This window comes from Podarcis filfolensis, assembly GCF_964270895.1.
Source record: "Podarcis filfolensis genome assembly, chromosome: 6".
NCBI lineage: Eukaryota > Metazoa > Chordata > Lepidosauria > Squamata > Lacertidae > Podarcis > Podarcis filfolensis.
The window spans coordinates 61,627,588-61,653,444 of NC_139609.1; the positions used below are offsets into that span (position 1 = coordinate 61,627,588).

At 43.1% G+C, this 25,857-nt stretch overlaps 1 protein-coding gene across 2 annotated transcripts in view; it reads right to left on the bottom strand.

Moving 5' to 3' along the window:
* PLXNA2 (plexin A2) overlaps positions 1-25,857 on the bottom strand; it is a 404,642-nt gene that overhangs the window by 253,287 nt on the left and 125,498 nt on the right. The gene's annotated exons all lie outside the window — the stretch shown is intronic.

The following is a 25,857-nucleotide window of genomic DNA, read 5'->3' on the forward strand; positions in this document are numbered from 1 at the left end:
TTGTTAACAAAGCATGCTTCCTAAAGCAATTGCAAGCATTTACATGGTTTCCATTGATCCAAACTAGAATGTGCAGTTTTTAAAAATGCCAGTGTGGAAGCTATGCATTATTTAGGGTTTCTAGAGCCATAAGCCATTCTTACATTTTGAAGGAGGCCTTAGATGCGTTAGATATTGCTGGACTCCAACTCCGATCATCCCTGCCCACTAGACATTCTTTCAGGGGCTGATGGCATGGAGTCCAAAAACATCTGGAGGGCCACAGTGTGACTTCGGCTTCAGATGGACAACTGTTGCACAGTGGCATCTTGGGACAGGTACCTTCTCTGCATTAACTCACTTTCATAGCAATACAGTTTTAAAACCTTTCCCCCAAAGGTCTCCATTAATCATTTATCGGGGCTATGCAGATTCTGAAAGATTAATTAATTAATAAGTGACCAGTTGAATCTCAGAAATTCCATGGAAAAAGACATATCTGCAGGTAGAAACTCACAGAACAGTTCATGAAACAGAGGATGGAGAAGAAGCCTACACTAGGACTCAGCTGTGATGCTGAGGAGTCTCCTGGGATGGAAGAAGCTTGTTTTCTCAATCAATGCTGATGTGTGTTTGCAAATACTGGTTGAAAGGAGCCTAACAGCATAATCTGCAAATCCAAATATTAGCACCAGCTCAGAGCATTCAAGGCCAGCAAAACATTTGCATGTGACCAAGCAGAATGCATTCCAATTTGGAAATCTCAGTTCTTTAAAGGCAAGGTGGAGATTTGTCTCGCTAATGCTCCTACAATGTAGACTGCAGGCATAAGCTCTGCATTATCTTAAGAGATTAGTAAAATACCATATTGTGCCATGTATATGTTGCAGCATAGCACCCCTGGTGATAGTGTCTGATCCATTCAAGTCTCTGACACAACACAGAGGCCCCCACTTGCCTATAGTACTGATTCTTCTCAGTATTTTACTCACAATCACAACTGTCATTGTAACTAAGCTATGATGGGTCAGCATCTCCTTCCAGTTCCTCTCCGCAGGCTCTCATTAAAGGGCGTTAAAAACTCTTTGTGGGAACTTTTCATGATTAAATTACCTGTCTTTTTTCATTATGAATTCTTCAGAGAGACAGAATTTCATGACAAACTGTTAGGTGCCGGAAAAATAGCTGTATAAGTGCCTGCACACCGAGCTTCATATCATGAAGGCAGCAAGGTTTATTCCTCTTAATTCCCAGAGAACCATGGCTACATTTCCCATGTCTTCAGACATACAGAAAGGGAATATCCAATCTGGCATTTTGAAGAACTGCATCCAGTACCTTCTGTGCCCCTCCCTCCAGGAGACCCCTGCCCCACTAACTGTCTTAGCCCAACCAGAAGGGTAGGCCTGAAAACTGATAATGAAAAATGGGAACTATATTTCAAAATGAGCAAGGGCTGAAAGGCCAGCAACATTGGTTCCACCCTGGCCTATGTTACTGGCTTATCATGGTTTATTGTGCACCAGCAACATGCTCATGGACATGACCACATTGCTCTAACTTTGCTGCTCATTTGGTGTACGCAGGAGAAACCAAGCAGGAATTTGCAGTTCAGTTTGGCTTTTCATGAAATGTGAACCTGGGGTCATGGCTTGTTGCTCCCTAATATACAGGGATTCTTAAGCCACCTCTTCCTCCCAAGAAGGAAGGGTAATGCAGCTGCTGTGAAGCTAGCTTAGCAGCTCTGTCCCACCTGGCAAGCTGCTTCTGTCAAGCTGCTGTTTATCTGGGCAGGTGACACCCCTACTTAATTCAGACCTTTTCGAGGGTGTTATCTCCTGCCTCACCCACCCACCAGAGTTCTTTGCAGGCTACACAATTCAGGCATCAGTGTGTAGATGGTGCAAACAAATGAGCCAAGCTATAAACACACCCTCTTCCAAAAGTTGCAGTCCAGTACGATATACAATAAAATCCCCAACCTCATTAGTCAGATCCTTTGGGTACATGCCCCCAGAAATGTTATGCTGCTGAAACACCTGCATGTTTTTAGCTGTAATGATTTCTGATATAGCTGAAGAAAGTGAAGGGATCCCATAACTGGGGACAGGAGGCGGGGGGGAGAGAGAAAGAAACCTTACGACTACAGAATGCCATGATAACAAAATGAGAAAAGAGAGTCACAAGGCATATTTCATAAATTTACTCCACTATTGTGAAGCTGCAAGGATCGCTGGATCCTGGGCTCTTCGGCATCTACGTGGTGGCAATCACTTAATTTAACATTTCTCTTTGCTACTAACTTTGGCATCTGCTAAGGCTTCTATATAAATAGCTTCACTATCACAAAATACAGCAGAAACACCCAGCCTCTCCAAAGGCTGCTGTTCAGCTTCCACACCTCATCCTGTGTTCTGATACATTAAGGAGCAATACTGGTGTGATTTAGTGCCCTGTCTTCTGGGTGGGAAGCTTCCCCTTTGAAATTAAAGTGAAATAGTAATCCTATTAAAAATCTTCCCCTTAAATCACAGATATGTCCATGAGGAAATTAATGATGACTCTTTACACGCATATTCAATTCAAATCAGCGTATCCAATTAACCGTGTTACCTGCAGGCCCCCTCATCTCAGCATCTCTGTCACACTTCCTCTATTTAGCCCTAAATTATTGTGGAATAGAGTAATTCGTAGTGGACATCATCTCCATTTGTTGTTGTGAGGGCATCAGTAAATGGGTTCATTTTCTAAAGGCTCTGTGAGAATCTGCTGTACGTGAGAGAGTATGACACGAGGCACAGCTCCTTCCAAAGCAAAAGGAAAGCCATAAACACAAAGCCAAGAAGCCATTTCACCTCATTAGAAATTAAACAAACTAGTCAGGTTACCTCTTTCCCAGTGTTCCAAATGGGATAGAAAATAAACCAGCCTCATAATAAAGGCTTGTATCAACTAAATTGTGATGGGCTGCTACGTATGCATGGTAGTAATAAACACCATCATCCATTTTAGGCTGCAAATGGGCAGTGAAAGCTAAGAAGCTTAGTTGATGGCAAAACATTTCCTACCATGTGGATGCAACAAAGCTTTACTTGCTGGATTTCTACGACACGTGTATTACAGGTACAACAGCCCTGCTTTGGGGGGTGGGGTGTAGAGACATACTAGAAGCTGTACTCGTTGGTACAATAAAAGCCATCACAATGACTAGCCTGTAGGCATTAAGATGTTGCTGGACTAACAGCTTCTATCATCCCCGACCACTGGGCACCCTAGCAGAGGCTGATGTGAGTTGAAGTCAAACAATATCTGGAGGGTCTCAGGTTCCAAAGGAAATGCAACTGCCATGCTTACATCACCATCTCACCCTTTCTCTCCTACCTGCTAATGTCTTCCATAAGAACACAATTCGGGAGAAACTTTGACACACTGCACCAGACCCAGTTTCCAGTGCCAGCTCCCTCTCATCTAGGAGCTGTGAAAAAGCAAGCCCCTATTCATACTCAGAGTGCCTTCCATTTACTACCAAGTAACTGCACCATAAATCTAGCCTTGGGAAATTGTTTCCAAGTCAGGGCGTGCAGTTGTCTTGCTTCTCCTTCCTGTTTTAGAATTAAGCTTCACCTAACTGGTGGGAAATACAATGTTTTGAGCAGCAAAAGCTCTGTTTTATTAAAACACAAGCAGATGTGGATGTAATATTAGCAGAAGACAAGAAACAAACAGATGTATGAAACCTGGCAGACCTCCATGTATAAAATATAAGGCACTGGTGTGGTGACCCTAGCACTGAAATAGCTTTTTGAAGGCACAACAACCAGGAACATTAACATGTGATTTGGGGCTGCAACTAAGGACAGACAATTGAGCTGGGACAGCAAATCCAGCTTGACATCCCAGGCTTTTTCTCACACTCCTGGGCATAAGATAAACAAAGCAGCAACACAGCATGAGGCCAGGCAAGCCTGTCTGCTTTGATTTTCAGGCCTAACCATTCTTTGACATATGCCTTCCTTCTTACTCCCATTTTTTCCTGTTTATTGTTTAAGGCACATGCTCTTTGCAAATATACATATCCAATGATTCCACCACTTCCCACCCCCCTTCCCAGCTGTAGTAAGTAATTAGAGAGTTAAATATTGCCTCTGTTATTATGGGTTGGGGCTAAGACCCCACCCCTTTAACTTATTCTTGTGGTCACTTTCATTTACTTTTCATTTTCCTATGTAGTTGTCTGTGTTACTCTGTTCATCAATAAACAGCCTCTTGTCCTGGGTCTACAACAAGGCTGGCCTACCCATGAGGCAAGGTGAACTACCCAACTGCCTCAGGTGGCAGGATGCACAGGGGCAGCAGATCCAGCCTCCAAGGAATGCATCCCCCATTGCTATGGCAGTGGCCATGGTGGCAGTAACAGCTGCGGCACACTCCTTGGAGGTTGGATTAGCAGTCCTCCCTCTGCCTCCTCTACAGCAACCTTTTGGTGAATAGAAAGTGCTCCTGGTCTCCTCCCCTCCTTGTTCCAGATGTAGATCTTCACTCACCCTTCCTCCTTGGCAGGGGCGGGGGAACACCGCCACCATGCTGTGGTTCATGTCAGGTGCCAAAGTGTCTTGGCAGGCTCTGGCCTACAAAGTGAGGAAGCTTGCCTTAACTCTTTAGTATAGTATATAGTCTGTAATGATCATCAAACTGCAGTTTGCATGGCTGCCAATTGGCAGCCATGCCTCCTGCAATACGACAACAGAGCAGCACATAGGTGTCCCAGCAGGAAGGCAAGTGAATGGCAAAGCAGTATGATGGCAGGTGGACCAGGCGAGTTGCAGAGGAACAGCTAGGACAGGCCAAGGTGGGCCCCCAGCAACTGTCCTGCCCTGCTGCTTCTGCTGCCCATCTCACACTGATGCCGCTGCTTTAGCTTCATCATCTGACCCCCCTCCCCGTGGGGGAGGGCATGTAAGCCCCACCCTGCATTATTGATCACATGACATGGTGCATGCACACCATTTGAATAGCAATGCCCTCAACTTTGGTGGGCCCATCCCCCACAAATAGTTTATTGGAGGGGTGAAGAGATGGCTCCTGTGTTCATGTCTGTGTGAAAAAAACACATGCATGTTCTGTGAATCACTAGAGGAGCTTCAAGCCATAGAGAATGTGAAAGGAGGAGAGCTGGGACTTAGATCTGAGAAGCTGGAGAGTGAACTAATGAGGCAGAATTGGGAGTGCAGCACCACATTCAATGCTGAGAAGAAAAAGAAAAAGAGCCACAGGGTTTATTTTCATAAGGCTTTATGACCCAAATTATTTATAGATTCAAGTCTTTTGTAAGTTCAACACTCGTGTCAAAATGTTTGGCTGTGTATTTCTTTTTCTCTCTCTGGCACACATGCACTCACACCCAGGCTTCCCAAGCCCTATTGATGGAAATGTTAACTAAATGTTCAAAGTCTCGACTCAGCAGCCTGAAGCTCCCTAGAGGAAGGCTCATAGTCTGACCCTAAATGCCAAGATAATTGTAAGGGAGGGCAGAAAACTTTAAACTATCTCTCCATGCAGCTGCCTTGCCTGCTAATGCTGTACTGTACTGGAAATGGTTGGGGACAGCTTTCTTATGCTGTATGCGCAGTGCTTGTTGTTATTGTTAAAAATAAATAAACAAGGTGCTAGTATTTATGTCTTGATAAATTGTAAAATGCCTCTCCCACCTCTCCCCTCCTCCCGTGTCGCTCCCCACTTTTCTATTGAACTTGTGGTGAGCTTTTAAGAGTTGATAATAAAAATAAAACATGCACAAAGCCAAATGTTTTATTTTTAATAGATTTTACTAGTTTGATTTATCAAGAACTAAAAATTAAGATTGATGCCAAAGGCACCAGTCACAAAATGACTACTATAGGATGTGTGGCAATGGACAAAATCATAAAGAGGAGAGTCACTGATGTTTGCCCTTGCCTCATCTCCCATGTGTACCATAGGAGGTCACTGCTGTATCCTGCTGGTCCTGGTTGTGGCAATCACACAATATTGATTTGCTCTGCACATACAATGATGCTGTTGCTGCCTAATAACAGGGAGCATTCCCTGGTGCCAGGGTAAATAGACAAGTTGGCTAGCCACACTCTCACTTGCACACACACACACACACTGCATACATGTGCTCATTGTACACATAGACTACAGATGCACATGCAACTCCTCCCCCCACATCGCACACAGATATCTCCTTTGTCCAACTTCACCTCCCCACCACAGACCTCACATACATGCTGTTGTGTATTGAGTCAAAGGATTTTATATCTGTATTATTATTGTCTGTATTTGCATTAGGGTAAAGTAACTGCCTTTTGGTTCCAGAGGGTACAGCTACTATTGGTTCATTTAAGCTGCTGTATTTGGATCCTCTGTCTTATTGGTTTCCTCCAAAAGGCAGGACTGTGATTGCCTGATATTGTTCCCTCCAAAATGTATCCTTTCTAGCTAGTTCCCTGTCCCTATAAATGTAGCTCTCCCCTCCTCAGTTCTCAGTCTTGTTTGCTTTAATAAAGAAGTGTTACTACAGAACTGTCTCCAGCATATTATGTCAAGAGCTGAAATCACAAACCCCACGTCACAACACATGCCTCTTGTTCTCTTACATGCACATAGACAATATCTTGAGCTCTCTCCCCACTTCCATCACACACACACACACCACAAATATATCTCTTCTGCGCTCACACAAAGCACAGCTCTCTCAATCACACACAGAGAAGCCAATCATAGGGCAAAGGAGGTACCCACCAGTCCTTAGCATGTGGGGATAACCCTGCCACCCCTCCCGCCCACTGTCCCCACCCTTCATCTAGTCCCAGCATGAAATGAAGAAGTCACCCACCACTGACGGCCTGAGTGTGCAGGGATAAGCCTGCCACTCTTGCTTTCCATCTCCAAGATACACACACAGTGTGTGTGTGTGTGTGCGTGTGTGTGCGCGCCCTAGCATTGGGCAAAATAGGTACCCACCTCTGGCTAGCAGGCAGCAGTGGCATCCTGAACAAAAGTGCCAGTATCCTATTCTGGAGTGTTCTGCCAGAAAAAAATCAGTGCACACACAAACACACACTTTTAAATAAAGTATTATGATGATCATTTGCTATCTTGTCCTGAGAAAATCTTGATTCAGCTCTTTGCTCAAACATAGGCATGCTTTGTTACAAGAGTAGGTAAACCAGGACCAATTTGCAAGACAAAAGTGGCATGGTGAGAATACATGAGCCTAGTGTAACCTGGGCTAAACTGTGGCTATATGTGATGCTCCATGCTAGAGCTGTCATGGCTTCCTGCAGTGATTGCTACTCTGTGTATGTGTATGTTCGTTTTATTGGTGCTTTGTGAATTTGCATGAGATGTAGGTTTTTTTCATGTTACTGTACTTTGAGTCTTATCTGCTGATACATATTTAAATAAATAAACACACACACCTCCATGTTGCCTCCTCCAGAAACATTCAGAGGCACTGCAGACGTTCTTGGTACAATGGCTGCAAACCCATGTGCTGAGGCCCTGTATCAGATTTTATACTGCAAGTCCCTTAGGACAGAAACCTGTATAAATAATAATATTTATACTGGGGGGGGGGTTAGAACAGTCTCTTCACAGAAGCTGTGAATGTGTGAAATTTAAATTGGCTCTGAGGTTCAATTTACTGTGTGATGTTCTTCTTACTTCCCATATAAGTGCCGGTGAAATTAGTGTGAGTTTTGTTTGGCAAATTACAAATTAAAGTGATAATCCGGATTTCACTGTCGCCTATATTGCAGGTCAGTCTCCTTGAGATTTCAGAGTATCGGCATGGTATACAAAATCCAGTATAACCAATTTGCTTCTAACTAGATAAAAAGCACTGGCAGAGAGGTTGGACTGTTAGAAAAATTCTAAACAGGGCTGGTAAAACTATACTTTTTGGAGTCTTCCTAATAATACTTTTGTGATTTGGGGCTGTTCTTAAAAAAAGTATTTTGGGTATTTGGGACTATAAATCCCACCATCCTTGACTATTGGCCATTGGCCATTTTCACTGGGGCCAATCAAAATTGTAGTTCAAACATCTGGAGGGAACCAGGTTGTGGAAACTTATATGTTACTGGCAGAACCATGATTACATGTGTGCACTTTCAGACACAAGAAACCTGCTGGCATAAAATGTGTGTGTGTGTGTGTGTGTGTGTGTGTGTGTGTGTGTAAGAAACACAATGACTGAATACTTGAAATTCTAAGTATCCCAATCTTTGTGTGGCACACAAACGGTACATGTGGCAGTCCGATAATTCTCTCATTTTTCTCCTTTTGTAAAACAGGGACACAACATTCCTTTTGTTCTGTCTTAGGAAAATAGATCAGCGCATCGTGTTCCATAAAAACTGAAAGGGCATGGATTGCTTTAAGCCTCTTCCCATTGCTCTGGCCAAATCCCTTCAAGGGCACTTTGGTGTGGGCAAAGATTGAGACAAAGTGACCCCTCCTGAGTCCAGACATGGGCACACAGACAGGCAGATGCCACATACAGCTTTTATTCTACCAAGAGCCCATGGTTCCCTTTTGGCACCAGAGAGCCTGAACAGTTGCAGCTCTGGGAAGGGACTAAAACTTGGAGATGGATCCAGCATATGCAGTGCTCCTTACTTTGGGTATGAAAACATTTTCATTAAACAGAAGCTGGAAACTGAAACTGAGTCAGTCCAAAAAATGTCTTTTCATTCCACCCAATAAACACATGCATGCAAGTGCCTGTACACACAACTGTACATTTTGCTTCATATGCAGCTAGGCTGTTACTCTGCAGTTCATTAGAGAAAATTATTATGTACCGTTTGTTACAGGAAATTGTCAGGGCACACAATACTTTGCATAACAAACAGCTTGCTGCCCCAAAGGGATGGGGTTTGCATGTTTGCTGTGGTGGAGCTGCTTATGAATTGCTGAAGCTCAGTGGGCAGATTTCTTAATCCAGGACTGCTGCAAAATCAACAGAACTGCATATGCAAGTGGATTACCATAGGGTCTACTGATCACCAGCTCTAGACTCCTCAGTGAGTAAGGAGGTTTTAGATTAGTTTTTCGCTTTTTCTCTCTCTCCTTACTGTAAAGATGCTGAGATTGCTGGCAATTTTTCAGAGTTAATAATCTAGTTACAAAATGAGATGAATACATATCCAACACAGTGGGAAAGCTTCCAATATTCTTAATTTGGCATGTCAGTGAAATAACCCACAAGTATAGGAACAAAACAAAGTTGGCACTTTTAAAATAGTCTTTTATGGTCTTTTGTGTGTGTGTTACATAGACTTTTTTTATTGTGAATCCCTTTGAAAGTATCCTAGCTGAAAAGCGGTGGATTAAACAATCTATGGCCTTTGAAACTATTTTTTTGTTTTTGTTTGTTACTATGAGATGTATTTTTGTGTTTTTATATTGTAAACTGCCCTGTGATCGCAGTGCACAGACCCCAGTATGGAATGTAGTCACAGCTGTGTGAGGGATCAGATGTGCATATGATGCACATCAGTGTCCCTACAAAAGTGCTGTCTAAAGGGACTCAAAGAGACAAGCAAAACAGAATGCTTATTCCTACCAACCTCTGCATCCCAAGTAGGGTCCTTTCATAATGAAAAATGCTCTCTTCAAAAAAAGAAAAAGAAAAATACTAATGTGCCTAATGATTACCAGCTTGTGGTACCACAGCGCTGGGTTTTTCACTGGCGGCACCAGTGTTGTGGAATGCTCTCCCTGCTGAAACAGGTGAGGCCCCATTGTTACTGGCGTTCCACTGGTGCTTGAAGACACACCTGTGTGGTCAAGCGCTTGCCTACACTTCTGCTTGTCCTGCTGCTTTCCTCTGGGGAAACCTGCTGTTTGCTTCTGAATCAGAACAAATGTCAATTGGGTTTTCTGTGGATTGAAATTTGTTCTGATCATTGGTGGGGTAAATGAAAAACCATTCAGACCCATGCCTAGATAGCATGGGATAAGTCAGGGGTAGTCAACCTTTTTATACCTACCGCCCACTAATGCATCTTCCTTGATGGTAAAATTTCCTTACCGCCCACCAGTGCTCGATGGAAGGAGGATTCAGCTTGTGAATCCTGAAATGCCCACTAGTGGGCAGTAGGGACCAGGTTGACAACCCCTGGGATAAGTGGGCGTGTGGATGAGCCCAACCCTTCTCCTGATCTCAACTTAAACTTCCTGTTTCCATTGCTGTTTTAATGGGATTGTGGCATTGTACATTCTAATTGTGGATGTTTAGTGGTTTGATGAAATTGTTTTTCTGTGTATTTTAATTACAGGTGTTTTATGTCATTGTCTTTACACTTGTAAACTGCTTAGGCGCCATCTTGGCAATTAAGTGGCATATAAATTATTATCACTGATTGTATTATAATAGTAATAATATGGCACAGTGATTAAAGTGCTAAATTTCAACTCTGCTATGAAGCTTAGTGCCTCTGCCTAACCTGCACCATGCTATCATTACAGGGATAAAATAGGATAACTTATACCACTCTGAGCTCTGTGGAGGAGAGGGCACAACTGTAATAAATAAATATATCAATGCAAAACAGTTGATCCTAGAGCAAGAAATTAATCTAGATCTGTCTCATGCACTGTAGTGGAAATGGAAAATTTATGCATGGGAGGTCATCAGGCTGCTGTGCATGGCTGCAAGAGCAGTGCAGGCTCAGTAAGGAAGTTAGAGGTAAAGTCCACATCAGAGAGATTTTGAGCACAAAAGGAAGCAATGAATGTATCCTCTCACAGCTGCAAATATACAACCAGCTATGGAACTAACTTTGCCTTTCAGTCAATATTTCTAGAGCAAAATGTAATATTCAAGCTATTCACTTCAAGCTCTACATAATTGAAGCAACGAAAAAGGGAAGAATTTGTCTCGTTAAATATTTTACGAATGCTTTACTGACTGGTGCCATTCCCGTGGTTTCTGCCTTGTGGCAGAAATAAGAACTTCAGAAACAAAGAGGATTCCTCGCCACCATTAAATGCCTAGCCCAATGCAATCTATAAGGAAAGGGGTAAGGAACCGTTTTCAGCCTGAGCGCCGCATTTTTCTCTAGGCAGCTTTCCAGGGTCGCGTACCAGTGGTGAGCGAAGCCAGAGGCACAAATGGACTGAGCCTACCTTTCATACAGTACACTTGTTTCTACACACACTCAGACACCCCTCCCCTTCCTCCATCCAGGCAAACAAGGCTTAGATCTGACATGCTGGCCCACCCTCTGGGTCTTATACTTTGCCTTGTGCTATCCCTGCAAGGGCTCACCCTCACCCTCAATTCATGATACTTTTATTGTTAACTTAAATGAACTGCTTTTATATATGCTGTGTTTTTATATATGCTGTAATTATTATTATTATTATTATTATTATTATTATTATTATTATGAGTTTGTGGGTGCTAGACACCTTAAAGCCCTGGGTCCAGTAGGTGCTAGAATTTAATTAAGGTGTTGAGTGTCAAAAGCTAACTAAATTAGGCTAGTCTCCTGTGTGAGGTGACAGCTAGACCCTGTGTATTAGGCTGTGTACTAGACACTTGTAAATCCTCTGGAATCAGCATCTGTTAAAAGCTAATTAAACCAGACTAGCCTCCTGTGTGAGGTGATAGCCAGGGGAATGCACCATTAAGAGCAACAGAAGTTCAAAGGAACTATGTGAGATGGCAAAGAGGTGGGTTCCCTTTCACTCTACAGATAAAGCCAAGGGTTAGAGAAGTAGGGGGAAGAATGCAATGCTAGCCAGAAGCTGAAGAAAGCTGCAGGCGGGAAAGGCAGAGTCACAGCTGGTTTCTGTTTGAATCCATAGCTATGGGAGAAACAATACCTTCTTTGGGTGCCAATGTTGTGAACCACTTCGTAGTAGACTGAGGTTGTATATATATGTAAATAAACCATATATCATAAAGACACCACAGTTTCTGCTGTGACTCATTTCCAAAAGGAAACACAGTCCCTGGGTAAGCACCAGGAAACCCTGGGATCTTACACTGCCCTGGAGATTGGGGCGACATGTGACACTGGGGTCGTAAGTCGGATCTATATTTCCAGAAGGAGGGCCTGTGAGTGAGGTGTGCCTGAGTCAAAATGGAGGAGGGTGGGAAACAACACTGTTCTGAAGCTCTGGCCTACCTGGCAGCAAGGCAGGATGCCAAGTCCAAAGTTTAAAGTCCAGGTGTCAATCCACACAAGCAAAGTCCAAAATCCAAAGGAAATGAGTCTAGGGTCAATTCAAGTAACCCAAGTCTGAAGTCCAGCAGTCAGAATACAGTCCCATGGAGGTCCAGGAGAATCCAAGCTAAGGTGCATCAACAAGGGCTGTTGAGCAGACCCAGAACTTCAGCTCTGCTTCCTGTGTGTACTTTGCATGCTGATTGCAGCATCTGGGCTTGATGAGGCATGTGAGCCTCACCTGCTACAAGCCTACTCCAGCTGTGGAATCACACCCCTTCTCCCAGAGCTGAATTGGATGAGATAAAAACCCTCCAATGATTTTGTTCATTGAGTGTCCCAATATGGTCTTGTGGGGTGAGGAGCCTTCCCTATATTGGGTGTAGCCCTTAAGCAGGCTCCAGCAGCCAGGGCCACCCAAGGTCCCATGGGTTTGGGGGACAAGAGCCACTGGGAGGGTTACCTGCCATTTTTGGAGCCCATGAAATGGTCAAAAGGTGTTAGGAGTAAGCAGAGAGTGGTATTCCTAGCCACCAATTTGGGTGGGCTGGACTAGCTAGTCCTGAAAAAGGTGCCTCTAGATAAGACTTGCAGCAGGAGTGACACACACACACACACACACACACACACACACACACGAAAGGTATGGACGTGCTCTACACCAAGAGTAATCAGCTGCCATAGCATCTTTAATTTATTTCTGCCTGAGAATACTTGCTGAGAACAAAACCAGCAGTTCAGGAAGATCATTTCGTTTGAAAGATTTTTTATTTGAAAAGCTGTCATCCTGCACCTTGTCATATCCCTGCTCGCAGAAGAGGAACTTTAATAATGTGCCACCTCCATGCAAATGAGCTACTAATTAATTAAGTACTATTCTTCTGGGGATAGATTCATTAGAATCAAATTTGGGGAGCTGGGCAGACAAGGTTGGTTTTTCTTTTATCATGATCTGGTATTTTATTTTCCCCACGAGTCTGGACACTAGAGATTCAACTGATCAAAATGGTATGACCTCCCTTCTTTTAAGACAAAGTACAGTAGGTGGAGCCAAACTCATAATTCAGTCCCTTTGCCTTAACTGCGGGCCAACTCCTTTGAACATAAGTGTGTAAAGGATTGCCGCCTTACACTGCCTTGCACAACAGCAAGAGCAACACTCTTCTTCCTTCCATTGTACAGTAACAACTAAAAGCAGCCCAGACATTCAAGGCTCATAGTGCATGCACAGAATAACATATCCAATGACAAATTCTGAGTAGTGCTGTGCAAAAACCCAAAATGTAGTAGAACATTGCTTGCAGTTCTGCATAACTCTCTACAACTGATGTTCGCTTCTGTGGAAAGACCAATAGCAGGGAAATTTGTACCTTTAAAGCAGGAACTTTAAAAACCTGTTGACACCAATCCTTATGTTGCCAATACCATTAGCAATGCATAGAGGGAGGCAGCTGCCTCAGACAGCAAATGCTGAGGGAGAGGGGAGTATGTAACAGCAGAAATGTGTTGGAGGATAGAGCTGTGTGGGCCACATGAGCCCCTAAGCTAGACTTCTGCTATGGGGAGGACACTGTCCTATCACTAATGTTGAAATAAGATTGCCAATTTGAACAAGTCCTATATAAAGGATGGGCGACACCACCTGTCTTTTGCTTCAGGCAGCAGTGTTTCTTGGGATAGTCCTGCCTTTATAAAGAAGCATGGGAGTGATTCGGTGAAATGTATTGTTATTGATAACAGCAGAACCACAAGAAAGCTCTTTTATCACATCTAGATTGGTGTTCGGCTTTCCCTTTTTTTGCTAGGAAGTTCTACAGAAAGCCCTGTTAGTATTGTCCATTCATGCCTCTCCATGCCCATCGACATGACTAATCCCCTGACCTTCAGTGCCGATTTTTCTCCCAGAAGATAACTGTTTCACAGTAACAGGTTTTACAGCTGACAGGACAGCACACAGCCTAAACTAGCTGAGTTTGGTTGAATGACCAGGAAACATGGAATAAATAGCCGTTCACAGCACTGTTTGACAATAGCTCAAGTGTGAATCATTTGCTCGGGGCAATTCATCTCCATAGGAAATTGTAAGACAAGTTATCATCAAGGATAAAAACGTAAATTGGGGGATCCTTCCATGCCAGATGAAGCTAGATCAGAATTTCAGAGATTGCTCTGGAGAGCTGTGTTTTCCCCTGTATCATAACTGGTAAATTGCAGCAAGATAATCTTGATGCACACGCGTACAAGACTACAATGCACAAGCATGCACAATGGCTGATCTCAATAGTATCTTTACTGTTGACTTTCATGGGATAAAGATTTCTCTTTCTGTTCTTAGCACAGCATTGGAATGAATACATTCCATAATATCGTCAGAGATCTATGAAATACCATTGAATGATTGTTGTGAACCTATGAACACAATGCATTTTTAAATGGTTCCTGCTGGACTGCAAGCCATTATACGGTTCCTTTGAAATGCTAAATTTGTTTTCTTGTTTGTTTGGAGTTTTTTTTTTTTTTGTAAAAGTGTTGCAGAGGCATCCAAGTGGAAACTGCTGATGCAGCCAGACTCCCTGTGGTTAAGGATCTAAATTAAACGTAATAGCTGGAAATCTTACTAATATTATTATAATTAATAGTTGCTCAGAAGTTTTTCCTAATTGATAATTATCCAATCTTGAATACCCATAACTTCCTGGGAAATCTCTTGGTGTGGTAGCAGGACAGAAGTTTTCACACCCACTCTTCCCCCTCCAGTTGCAGAGGAGCTTGCTAACTCCTGTGAGTGGCTTTGTTTCAAGGCCAAAAGAAATTGAGGAAAACCTTGCATGAGCCAATCATTGGTGCAAGGATGTCAAAATGGACAAAACCTTCTTGGTAGTGGCACCCTCTCTGTGGAACACCCTCCCTTTAGATGTCAAGGAGATAAAGGATTACACAACTTTTAGAAGACATCTGAAGGCAGCCCTGTATTGGGAGGTTTTTAATGCTTGAAGTTTCTATTTTGTTTTTAGATATGCTCTAAGTTGCCCAGAGTGGCTGGGGAAACCCAGCCAGATGGATAGGGTATTAATAAAAATAACCTAATAATAATACACTGGCTGTTGATGGAAACCTGCCATTTACAGTGCAGAAGATTACTGGCTGTTCCATGTTAGGAATATGCTCTATGTTTTAAAATGTGTGTGTGTGTGTGTGTGTGTGTGTGTGTGTGTGTGTTTTGACTACAATTTGCAAAGACTGGACCTGCCCCTTTCAGTTTCCAGAGGGGTAGCCATGCTGGTCTGCTTGCAACACACCCAACAGAGTCTTCTAGCATCTTAATCATTGATAAATGATCTCATCCTGAGATGCAACTGCTGAAGAAATCTCCAGTCCACAAAAGCTTATGCTATCATAAACGTGTTAGTCTTTAAGGTGCCTCAAGACTCTTTGTTATTTATCATATTGCAACTGAGGCTCATGCTCAGAAATGCCATTCTGGATACCTTTTTTTTTATGGCCTGTAAATACATTGGCTTAGGCGTCATGGGATACCTCAGGTCTCAACTGGGGATAGGTCGTAGCAGTAGAAGTGTGAGTCAGTGACTTGATTCACTTCTAACACTAAGCCAAACCATGGCTTGGAAAAAACACACAAACATGCAGGTTGGCAGCAAGGAGATCATGGCTGTTTTGCTCCTTCTCTGGTTCTACTGCTGCTTCCTTGCTGTGAGCTATGTACGCTGTACCTGGGCTTGTGGTTTGTCTCATTTCAGACAAACTATGGTATGTAAAAAAGAGTATCCTCTTGGTTTACCACAAGCTCAGGTTCAGATGACACACTAAGCCAAGCCATGACATAATTCACAGCAGCAGAACTGGAAGAGGAGCAAAGAGATAGCAATCCAGCAAGTTTGTAACTGCATGGATTAGTGATGTGCTGTGAAACTGAGCATCATGAACAAATCTGGGATGTATAAGTAGTAGCTGAGGACCAATCTTTATAACAGGTTCAATGGATGAAAGCATTTGTGCCCCAGAGGCTGGCAAGAAGAACTGGTGGGACTCAATTGTTTGAACCTGCAGTCATTTTGGATAAATAATGAAATCTGCCACAGGTCTCAACACTGCTCTAGGCAGTCCCATATGCTTGTTGCTTCATGCCAGGGTGACTTTTAACATTCACATATGAAGCTGGCTTATACAAGAGCCAGCTATTAGTTGAAGTCTGCTTGAATGGACAATGGCTCTCCAGGGGTGAAGGCAATGGTCTCTCCAAGCCCTGCCTGTTTGATATCTGTTTGTTAGCTCATGATGCTTTGGCAAACTGAACCTGATTTTGTGTTGGTAAAATGCTCATTGCTTTCCTTAAGCACTTAAGAACATTTTCTGGAATGTTTAATCTTGTTATAAACAAGCTGCAACATGTATCCTCTGGACAGGCAGTTAGAAACGTAAAGAACATTTTAATTAGGCATCTCCCCAAAGCAAAGTAGGGGCCAAACAGGGAGAGTGATTTATTGGGACAGGTACCAGTTGGAATGTATGCCATCATCTTGCAAATGATATTATGCCAAGCAGCTTTCACACTGAAGCCTAACTCTGGAAACTTCCAGTTACTTTGTACCCTGTGGGATCCACAGGGAGAAGTTTGCCTTGCCTAAGACCATACACAGGTTTCTGTCTTCATGCACATGGTTTTCTGGAAGATCATGTGTCTCCCCTACCCTATATTTTATAGCAACACATAAAGGGATTCAAACTTGCTGTGACTGAGATGTTGTAGCTGGCAAGAGCCTTGAAAAAAAGAACAAATTCAGACATTTGGCCATTTTTTAGTTTATAATCACATAAAATAGCATTTTGTTAATTGCATACATTTAGCTTATGTGTAAAAAGCCAAACATAATTATTTACTTAGATCATTCTTCCAACCAATAATGTTTTCTGCCTGTGTCTCAGCTGGGTGGAGGCTGTCAGCAGTATGCCTCTTTGGAAATTGGTCAGTCAGGCTAGAAGCTGAAACCCAAGTCACAGAAAATTCCTCCCTTATCAAAGAAATGAACTCTTTGAAGTAGATGATGTCGCAAACCCATGTGGGTAAGGAACTATCTTTTGAAGTTTGCATATAACAATTGGCAATTAGTAGAAAACTTACACAGGGAAAGAAGGCTGCATGTTACAAGTCCCACTAGTATACTTAGGCAGTGTGGCTATTGAGATATTGATTCAGAATTGGCAACAGGAAAGCTTAGATTTGATGCAAAAGGAAGGGATAGAAGAGGTGATAGTTGCTCCTACACATATTCAGGAACAAAGTACAGGAGGGTCTGGAAAGCTCAACTGTATTGCATCCATTCTGGTTTACAATATTAATATACAGTGGTACCTCGGGTTACAGATGCTTCAGGTTACGGATGCTTCAGGTTACAGACTCTGTTAACCCAGAAATAGTACCTTGGGTTAAGAACTTTGCTTCAGGATGAGAACAGAAATCGTGCGGCGGCGGCGCGGCGGCAGCAGGAGGCCCCATTAGCTAAAGTGGTACCTCAGGTTAAGAACAGTTTCAGGTTAAGAACGGACCTCCGGAATGAATTAAGTTCTTAACCCGAGGTACCACTGTACAAGTACAGACACTTTCATCTTTCTGCCACACAAGTATATGTCTCTGAAGCATATTCCTTGAAGGGTAGAACTTATCAGAAAGTTTGTTCATCCAGAAGCATCTGGGACCCCAAGGAACCAGAAACAGATTCCCATAAGAGTGTTGCAATTCAGCATTGCAGAGGATTTGGCAACATATGTGAATTAAGGAAACTAATCCAGCTGCCTGCCGTCTCTGCCCACCGCTCCCATCTCTGGATGGAGTCCTAGATTCCTAGATCATAGGGAGAGGAGATGTGTATTCCCAGATGGAAGCCTTATGGGTTCCAGATTAAGTTCCAAAGTGCAAAATGGCAATAAACAACTGGGGTGGATTTTTAGCCTAGTAGATGCCTGCTCCTGGAGAATGACATAAAGCAGTTCAGTGAAAAAGAACAGAAAGCCAGGAAGCTGGGACAGAGCAATTGAAGCTCACCACTGTCATGCAGATTCGAACTGCGGACCTTCTGACTGGCAAGCCCAAGAGGCTTAGTTGTTTAGACCACAGATGCTTCATGTGTATTGTTAGGAAGGAAATGAGGTAGTGATTCAACACTTAGAATCCTGAGGCAAACTTAAGAACTGCTAGAATCTTTGAATTCCCAAACAATTGTTTGTGCTTCTTAAGGTAATCTGTCTCCCTTGTTGAGAATCATGCGACTGTAGCAAATTAACAAGAAACTGGGCACAGAGTTCTGTGCAGAGAAGAGCACAACACACTTGGGGGCGAGGCTGGACAGCTCTCATCTTCTACTTGTCTTCACCATCACATTGAGACTGTCCTTAAGTGGAAACAGGGCCAAGTCTTCTCTCATCCATGAAAACAAAATGAGCAGTTGGGTCTAATGATGCAGTACAGTGCTAGTGAGAATCCTGCGCAGGATTTTCTGAATATGCAGTTCTCATGAGCTGCTGGGCTGAGCTTATACAGCTTGCATCCCTTATATTCTTCCTTGAAGGAAGCCAGTGTAAGTAATGCAGCCAAAGGACAGAACTGGGTCAGGATAACAATAGGCAAGCCGTACTAACACAGGAGGCTAGAGGAGAAAAGCAATTAGGTTGGGCTCCTGTGGTCCAGGTTTCAGATGTCCAGTGTCAGGAGGTCAGGTTCAAAGCCTGCTCAGGCAGGATAATATGATTAAACCTGATGGCTTTTCTGCTCATGACCTCCAGGGCAGTGACCCGGAGTGCCAAGCTTTAGATGGTGCAGTCATCAGCACTAGGAATTACAGCAAGCTTTTGGGAGTTCCTCACAGTTCCATGAAGGAAACAGTAAAAACTCTGCAGAATCTTCTCTGTGAGAAAACGGAGGCAGGTGCCTGCTTTGGTAGATGCCATTCTGACCATCTCAAATTGTATGAATATTAAAATATGCCATAGGCAAGCCTACTCTGGCTGTACTGCCTGGGGCTGTATGTGGGTTGTAGTCCAAAACATTTAGAGGGCACCTGGTTGGGAAAGATTGCCGAAGACTCAACTGAAAAATCACCTGTCCCAGAAATCAAATTCATTGTACCTGGCATCTCTGAACCCCTCTCTTCAGCTGTTGTTTCTTCTAACTTTTTCCTCTCTCTCTTGAACTTCCCTAGCATATTTTGCGAACCACCCTGTGATCTTTGGATGAAAGGTGGTATGGAAATTTAATAAATAATAATGAAATGATAATAATAGCATATATCAAGCCAGACGTGTCCTTCATTCTTTTTGCCTGTCCTCAGCAGTTGTGGTTCTGATCCTGCAGAAAGCTTCCCCCTCACATCTTTTTGAAATGACCAGATGCAAAGGACGGCAATGCTCCTGTACATTTAAGAGCAATAGCTGTAGGTGCAGTTTCTCTCACCCTTAAATAACAAGTATCAGGTTTGTTTATTTGCTTTCTTACATTTATATTCTGCGCTTCTTCCACCATGGAACTCAAGATGGTGTATGCTTGTTTCTCATGGTGGCCCCCTCATCCAGGCACTAACCAGACCCAGACCTGCTTAGCTTCAGCAAGCTGCCAGCCTCGTGTGCCTTCAGAAGAGGGCTATAAAAACCCCCTCTCCATTACATGACTCTTAAACAGGCAAAAGTTCTATTCTTCACATTTCATAATCTTACCTGACCCACCAGTGGATAAACACAAGGATGTTCCTTTAGCCTCCTTACAGCCTCTAGACTATTAACTGCACTACATTTTTCATGTAATTAAACAGAAAACTCTAATCCAGCGTAATTAGCTCCCTCATTGCCAACGTCAGGCAGAAAAACACTGTTTTAATAGTCTTTCAGGTCTATTTGGCTAGGAAAATACAAGTGTGTGGTTCAGTGGTTTTCACAAAGAAACAGCCCACCACCAATTGTCTTCCCCTCCCCTCCCTACTATCCTTGTAGATTTGTTTTCCTAGACAACACCAAATGATTTCCTGAGTGTAATAGGCCTGACATCTCTCAAAATACTGCATGGCTCATCTCATCCAGACAAAAAGGCTGCTACCGCATCCCTGTTGGGGTAGCAAGAAAACTGGCAGACCAAGTACCGGTAGTAGCAGTTGCCAGTTTGGGCAACTTTCCCCCCATCTGCACTTCTAACTTTGCAAACCAACACACACACACACATCAGGAGAGAACAACATCAGTTTTCTCAGGCCAATTCCCTCCCCACCCTGCAAACATGTCTGCCTAGAGCTGGGCTCCAGAATCTACATTTAGGCCTGTGAATAAAAGTGGCTGGCTTCCCAGAGCTTCAAAGCTGAGGCAGCTCTGACTGATTTCAGATGGTAAGAGTGACAGATGCTCCACACTTTGGAGAATTTAGCCACTTTAATTGGAAGCCCAGCTGTGAATTTTGGAACCCTGGTTTTTAAAACAGGCAGGCTTGGGGCAGGGGAGTGTCAGCTGAGAAAAGAGAAAATGCAATCACAACATCATACTGGCATTCAAAAATTCTCGTGTGTTCTTCCAAGTTGAAAAGGGTGCAAATGAAGATGTAGATGGGACACATTTTAAAGGTCAAAAACCACATACACATTGGCTACTTCAGAAAAAAATTATGAGTCTTCTAAAGAGGGCCAGACCCAGAACATTTGGAATTGTATCCAGCTAAGATTTGATGTAAGGGACGCGGGTGGCGCTGTGGGTTAAACCACAGAGCCTAGGACTTTCTGATCAGAAGGTCGGTGGTTCGATCCCAGCGACGGGGTGAGCTCCCGTTGCTCAGTCCCTGCTCCTGCCAACCTAGCAGTTCGAAAGCACAAAGTACAAGTAGATAAATGGAAACGCCATTTACCTTCCCGCCGGAGCGGTACCTGTGTGCTGCTCTGGTTTGCCAGAAGCGGCTTAGTCATGCTGGCCACATGACCCAGAAGCTGTACGCTGGCTCCCTCGGCCAATAAAGCGAGATGAGTGCCGCAACCCCAGAGTTGGTCACGACTGGACCTAATGGTTAGGGGTCCCTTTACCTTTACCTTTTAAGATTTGGTGTTAGTTATGTTCATTAATTTCAGTGAGTTTATTCTGAGCAGGACTTGAATTGGATACAATTCTTGAATACCTAAGGGCAGGGAGACACTCCTTCCCTCTTTCATGTATGAAAGCCCTTTCAACTGGCAGTTGTATCTTATTTTAACACTGGCAATGGGATTGTAACCTCTTAACATGCAAAAGGCCACAAACTAGTTATGGGGACATGACCAGTCATGTGGCACAGTTCTACCACACCAACAAAGGGGAATGGCTGGGGGGGGGGGAGTAATGAAGATGAATTGCCACTATTACCCTCACCCCAGCATCTATTGCCTGAGGCAGTCATCTCACTCCAGCTAATGGTAGAGCTGGCCCTGCTTCTAACCATTTGTTTCATCAGCTTAACACTCAATATACTTGGGGAATTGGTAGAGAAAAATTGCATCTGGGAGCATTCTATTTAAACATGCATTAATTCAAACTTCTGCAGGGACAGAAGAAAACAAAATACTATAATCAGCTCCATCTGCCATAATTGATTCTCGGGAACCCATAATTCACACAATCATAGAATTATTGAACTGGAATGGACTTTATGTCATTTTGCCAAACCCTGTTCTGAGCAGGGTCATCCATTCACAACATTCTTAAGCAACTCTTTTTGCATTGTGTAGATTAGAAGATGCCACAAATATAAGTTTGAGGATCTCCCTGATAGATGGGTCCTTAGTGAAGAAAGAAAGAAAGAAAGAAAGAAAGAAAGAAAGAAAGATATGATCCTTAGCTATGTTATAATGAAGAGGACATCTGCTGAATGTCCAAACATTCATATATATATTTATATATATTTAAAAGGCTAAGGATCAGTCTTTTTGAACAGTCCAAGTGTAGATCCCCTGGCCCTTGGCCCTGCAGATCAGGCTTTCCCTTCTACCTCTTCTATTTCACACTATTTGTGACTATTTGTTGAACATGTGATGGGAGCTAGAGAACTCTGCTCATAGCCTGATCCAAGGCTTCATGATCTTGGTTCAGGAAAGGGCCATAGCTTAGTGACAGAGCATCTGTTTTGAGTGGGAAAAGGTCTGAGATTCAATCATCAGCATCTCCAAGTGTGACTGGGAGAAACTCCTGCCCGAAACCCTGGAAAGCCACCATCTGTCAATGTAGATAATAACCCAAAAGACTGAAGGCACCTTCCTGTGGACCACCATCTCTACCAATTAAACTGGTGGGGGCAGTAGAAGGACATTGAACCTATATGCAGGTTGGAAGGGGTGTAGTAGATGAGGTGGCCACTGGCTGTCTTTGTGTGTCCAATGATGCAGTCATCAGGCTTGTCAAAGGGCTGGATCCTGGAAAAGATCAACCAATTTTTCTTCTTTTGAGACCCATTTCAGATGTCTGAAACGGAAGATTTGAAATGAGCCTGGGAGAAAATGGACTGGAGTTTCTTGGACTGGAGTATCCATCTTCCAGAAGGAATATTACATGAACACAAAGAAGGTGTTAATAAGTGAGTCATGCAAAATGCACACGGAAATAAATGTTCTCTCCTCATGGCTCATCCCTTGGGTGCCTGGGGGAAAATGCTTTTTCTTAACCCTATGGCATTCAATTAGCTCCCAAGTCTTCCCACAAGACAAACTTTTCATAGCTCTTTAGCACAATTCCCCATAGTGCAGTAGGCCATCTTCAAGTCATGGCTATATTGGATTTCCTACAAAAGATAAAGGTTCTTCTGATGTAGGAACCCCATCCCTTTCATTAACAGCCAAATTGTGTCACTCTAAGTTTGTGCAAGTTAACCCCAGTGGTGTATTCTTTCAAATACAAAAGACCCTAACCAGATTCATTTTCAAAGTACTGTCTCTTAATTCTGATGGATGACCCCTTCTGAAAAGCAGGCTGTTAGGTTAATCATACAAGTAGAGGAAAATAAATCTTCTTGCTTTGATAGGTACATGTGTGAGCTTATGGGCCTAAAATTCTCATTGACAAACATTTTCTTCCTCCTTACCATATTGAAGTCTGCAGAAACTGCAGGCAGATACATTCATTGTACTAAACCCTGTAACAATCAGTTATAGGAAAATAATGCACTCCTTTTTTTACACAAAAGTTCATCTTACAGTGAAGTCCTATGTGATGTACCAGCTGACACCCATCATTGCACTGAACAAGGTAAACCAATCCCCTGCCTCAAAGTTCAGCTTTCCCACACAAGGGAGGCATCAGGAACAAGGCATTGATTGCAACTGGAGCTTTCTGGCTTGATGACAGAACTTCAATAATAGGGCATTAGCCTGCAACAACAAATATGTAACAACTCCTCCCATGCCATCAATGCATCAGAAATAAACTCAAACATGCCGTCCCAGAGGAGTTTGGACAGATCAGCTTGTAAGGCAAGCTGTCCCAGGTGTAAGATGTTGAAGCTTGGATAACATTGGAGTGTGTCAGTTTCCCTGATCTGCAGTCTTCAGGCAAAAACTAAGCTGTGCATGCCTGCAGGACACAGAAGGGTAGCCTGAGCCTGGGTTCATCTGTTTAGTTTATCCTGCCTGCTGTTGTCAGCATCAGCTGATAGTGTCAGAGCAAGGTCCATATTTAATGCAACTGGCTAATGTTTACCATTACTAATATTCTATCAGTGTACATTATGCTTTAGAGAGGAGTCTGCAATTGAAAACAGACAGTGGAGAAGACAACAAAGAGAAGGGAGAAGATACACAAAACCCTCTGCAAGGACAGCATACAGAATCAAAAGTCAATATAAAAATCATGAAACAAAAAAGCAGCATATCAAAACAGTATAAAAATACAACAGAGTGGATCAAACCTCATTAAAAACGGCTCATCATATATGCTAGAATGATGGTGGGGCAGGGGGCGGAATGAAGTTATAAACTGTCATATATCTGAAAACATGGCTGGTTAAGGGCAACCAGTCCAAAGTACATAACTCCCCTGGTCTATAATGCCAGAGCAGTTTGAACTTTTCATGAGTGATACAATATATCCAGGCCCCAGCTGCCTATGTTCCTAGATAGGAGAGCAGAAAGAGCCATGGAGACAGGAGGAAAGGGGGTGGGGTGTAGCTTTTTTCTGCAAATGTTGCCAGATGCGTATAAATGGTGAGATCAGGGCTCCTCATGCATGCAAGTATTTCACAGCATCTACATGTTAGCTGCATCAAAATGTCAGCCTATGTTCTTCCCCCATTTTAATCCGGAATTACAAACTCCAATAACTAAGAAGAAGAATACTGTTGCAAACTAGCTAGCTGAATGATCCATTTGCTCGTCTAGAGGCTCCCTGAAACACAAACAATGTTAACATAGGTTGTGTACACGCTAAACCTTTTTCTAGAAAAAGAGGTGCTAGAACTCACCATGGAACACCTCCCTCATTCACTTAGAATGGCAATGGTGCCCACCTAAGAGGTGCCGGAACTGAGTTCTGGCTGAAAAAAAGCCCTGCCTTTATTGCACATCCACACAGAAAGCTCAGGACAAGTGAAAAACCCATGCTTTCTAGGCATAGGACATGTGGAAGTGTGGGCTTATCCATGCTTCCTCTTGTCCCACTGCTTTCCAACCCAGAAAACTGCTCTTTAGTGCTCAATTGAAGCAAACAGCAATTTGGGTTTTCTATGGATTGATGTTTGCTATGATTTAGAGCTAAAGAGTAGGTTTTCCCTGGGAAAGGAGAGGGGCAAGTGGAAAACTGCTTGGACCTGTGCATTTTAGGCATGGGACAAGTGAAAATGTGGATGAGCTCTCAATCAGCTGCGTTCATACCAAACAGCGACAGAAGGCATTAAAAGCTCTATCCAAACAAATTGCATGATTTTCCTTAAATCTCACTGCAGATTTTTTTGGGCTGGAAATGTATTCAGTGAAATTTATGACATGACAAGATAGGATCCTATCCCTAGAACAAAAAGAATCATATAAACTCTCCTAAATATACAATAAAACAGGGTTTAAATACATTAACCCCCCAAACTGGCTTATTCCTAATTTCTAAAAGCTAGCCCAAGCAGCTGGTTCTTAAATAATTCTGAAAGATACTCAGTCAAAGAAAGTGTTTCCAAGTAGAGTAGTGGGATTTTGTAACTGTATAGGTAGCCACCAAGAGATCCCCCTCTGTTTGAGGATACATGACACCTTTGATGCACAACCATTTACATTTCCTTGGAATTGTAAACCTTCGTAGTTTAGTGTAATTTGACGAATGTACAGAGGACAGACTTTGCCTTTGCCTGCACTTGCCAAAAGAAAAAGGGAAAATGCAAGGGGAGGGAGAACAAATGCAAAATGGTCCAGAGCAAGCTGCTTCCCAGCAGACTGGGGTATTTCAGGAGCAGACAGTAGAGGAAGCTTACAAGCGAGTCATTCTCTCCACAGCCCAAACGAAAACTTGATAAATTTCACCTCTTTCTTCTCTAGCCACAAGTGCCATGCTAAGCTAAACACACTATGGAGGAATTGAATTGCTAATGAACACCAGCTGGGATATCAAGTTTACACATTGTGGTTGCTGCAAGGGTGGGTTGTTTCAGAAGGGTGAGGTTTTTGAG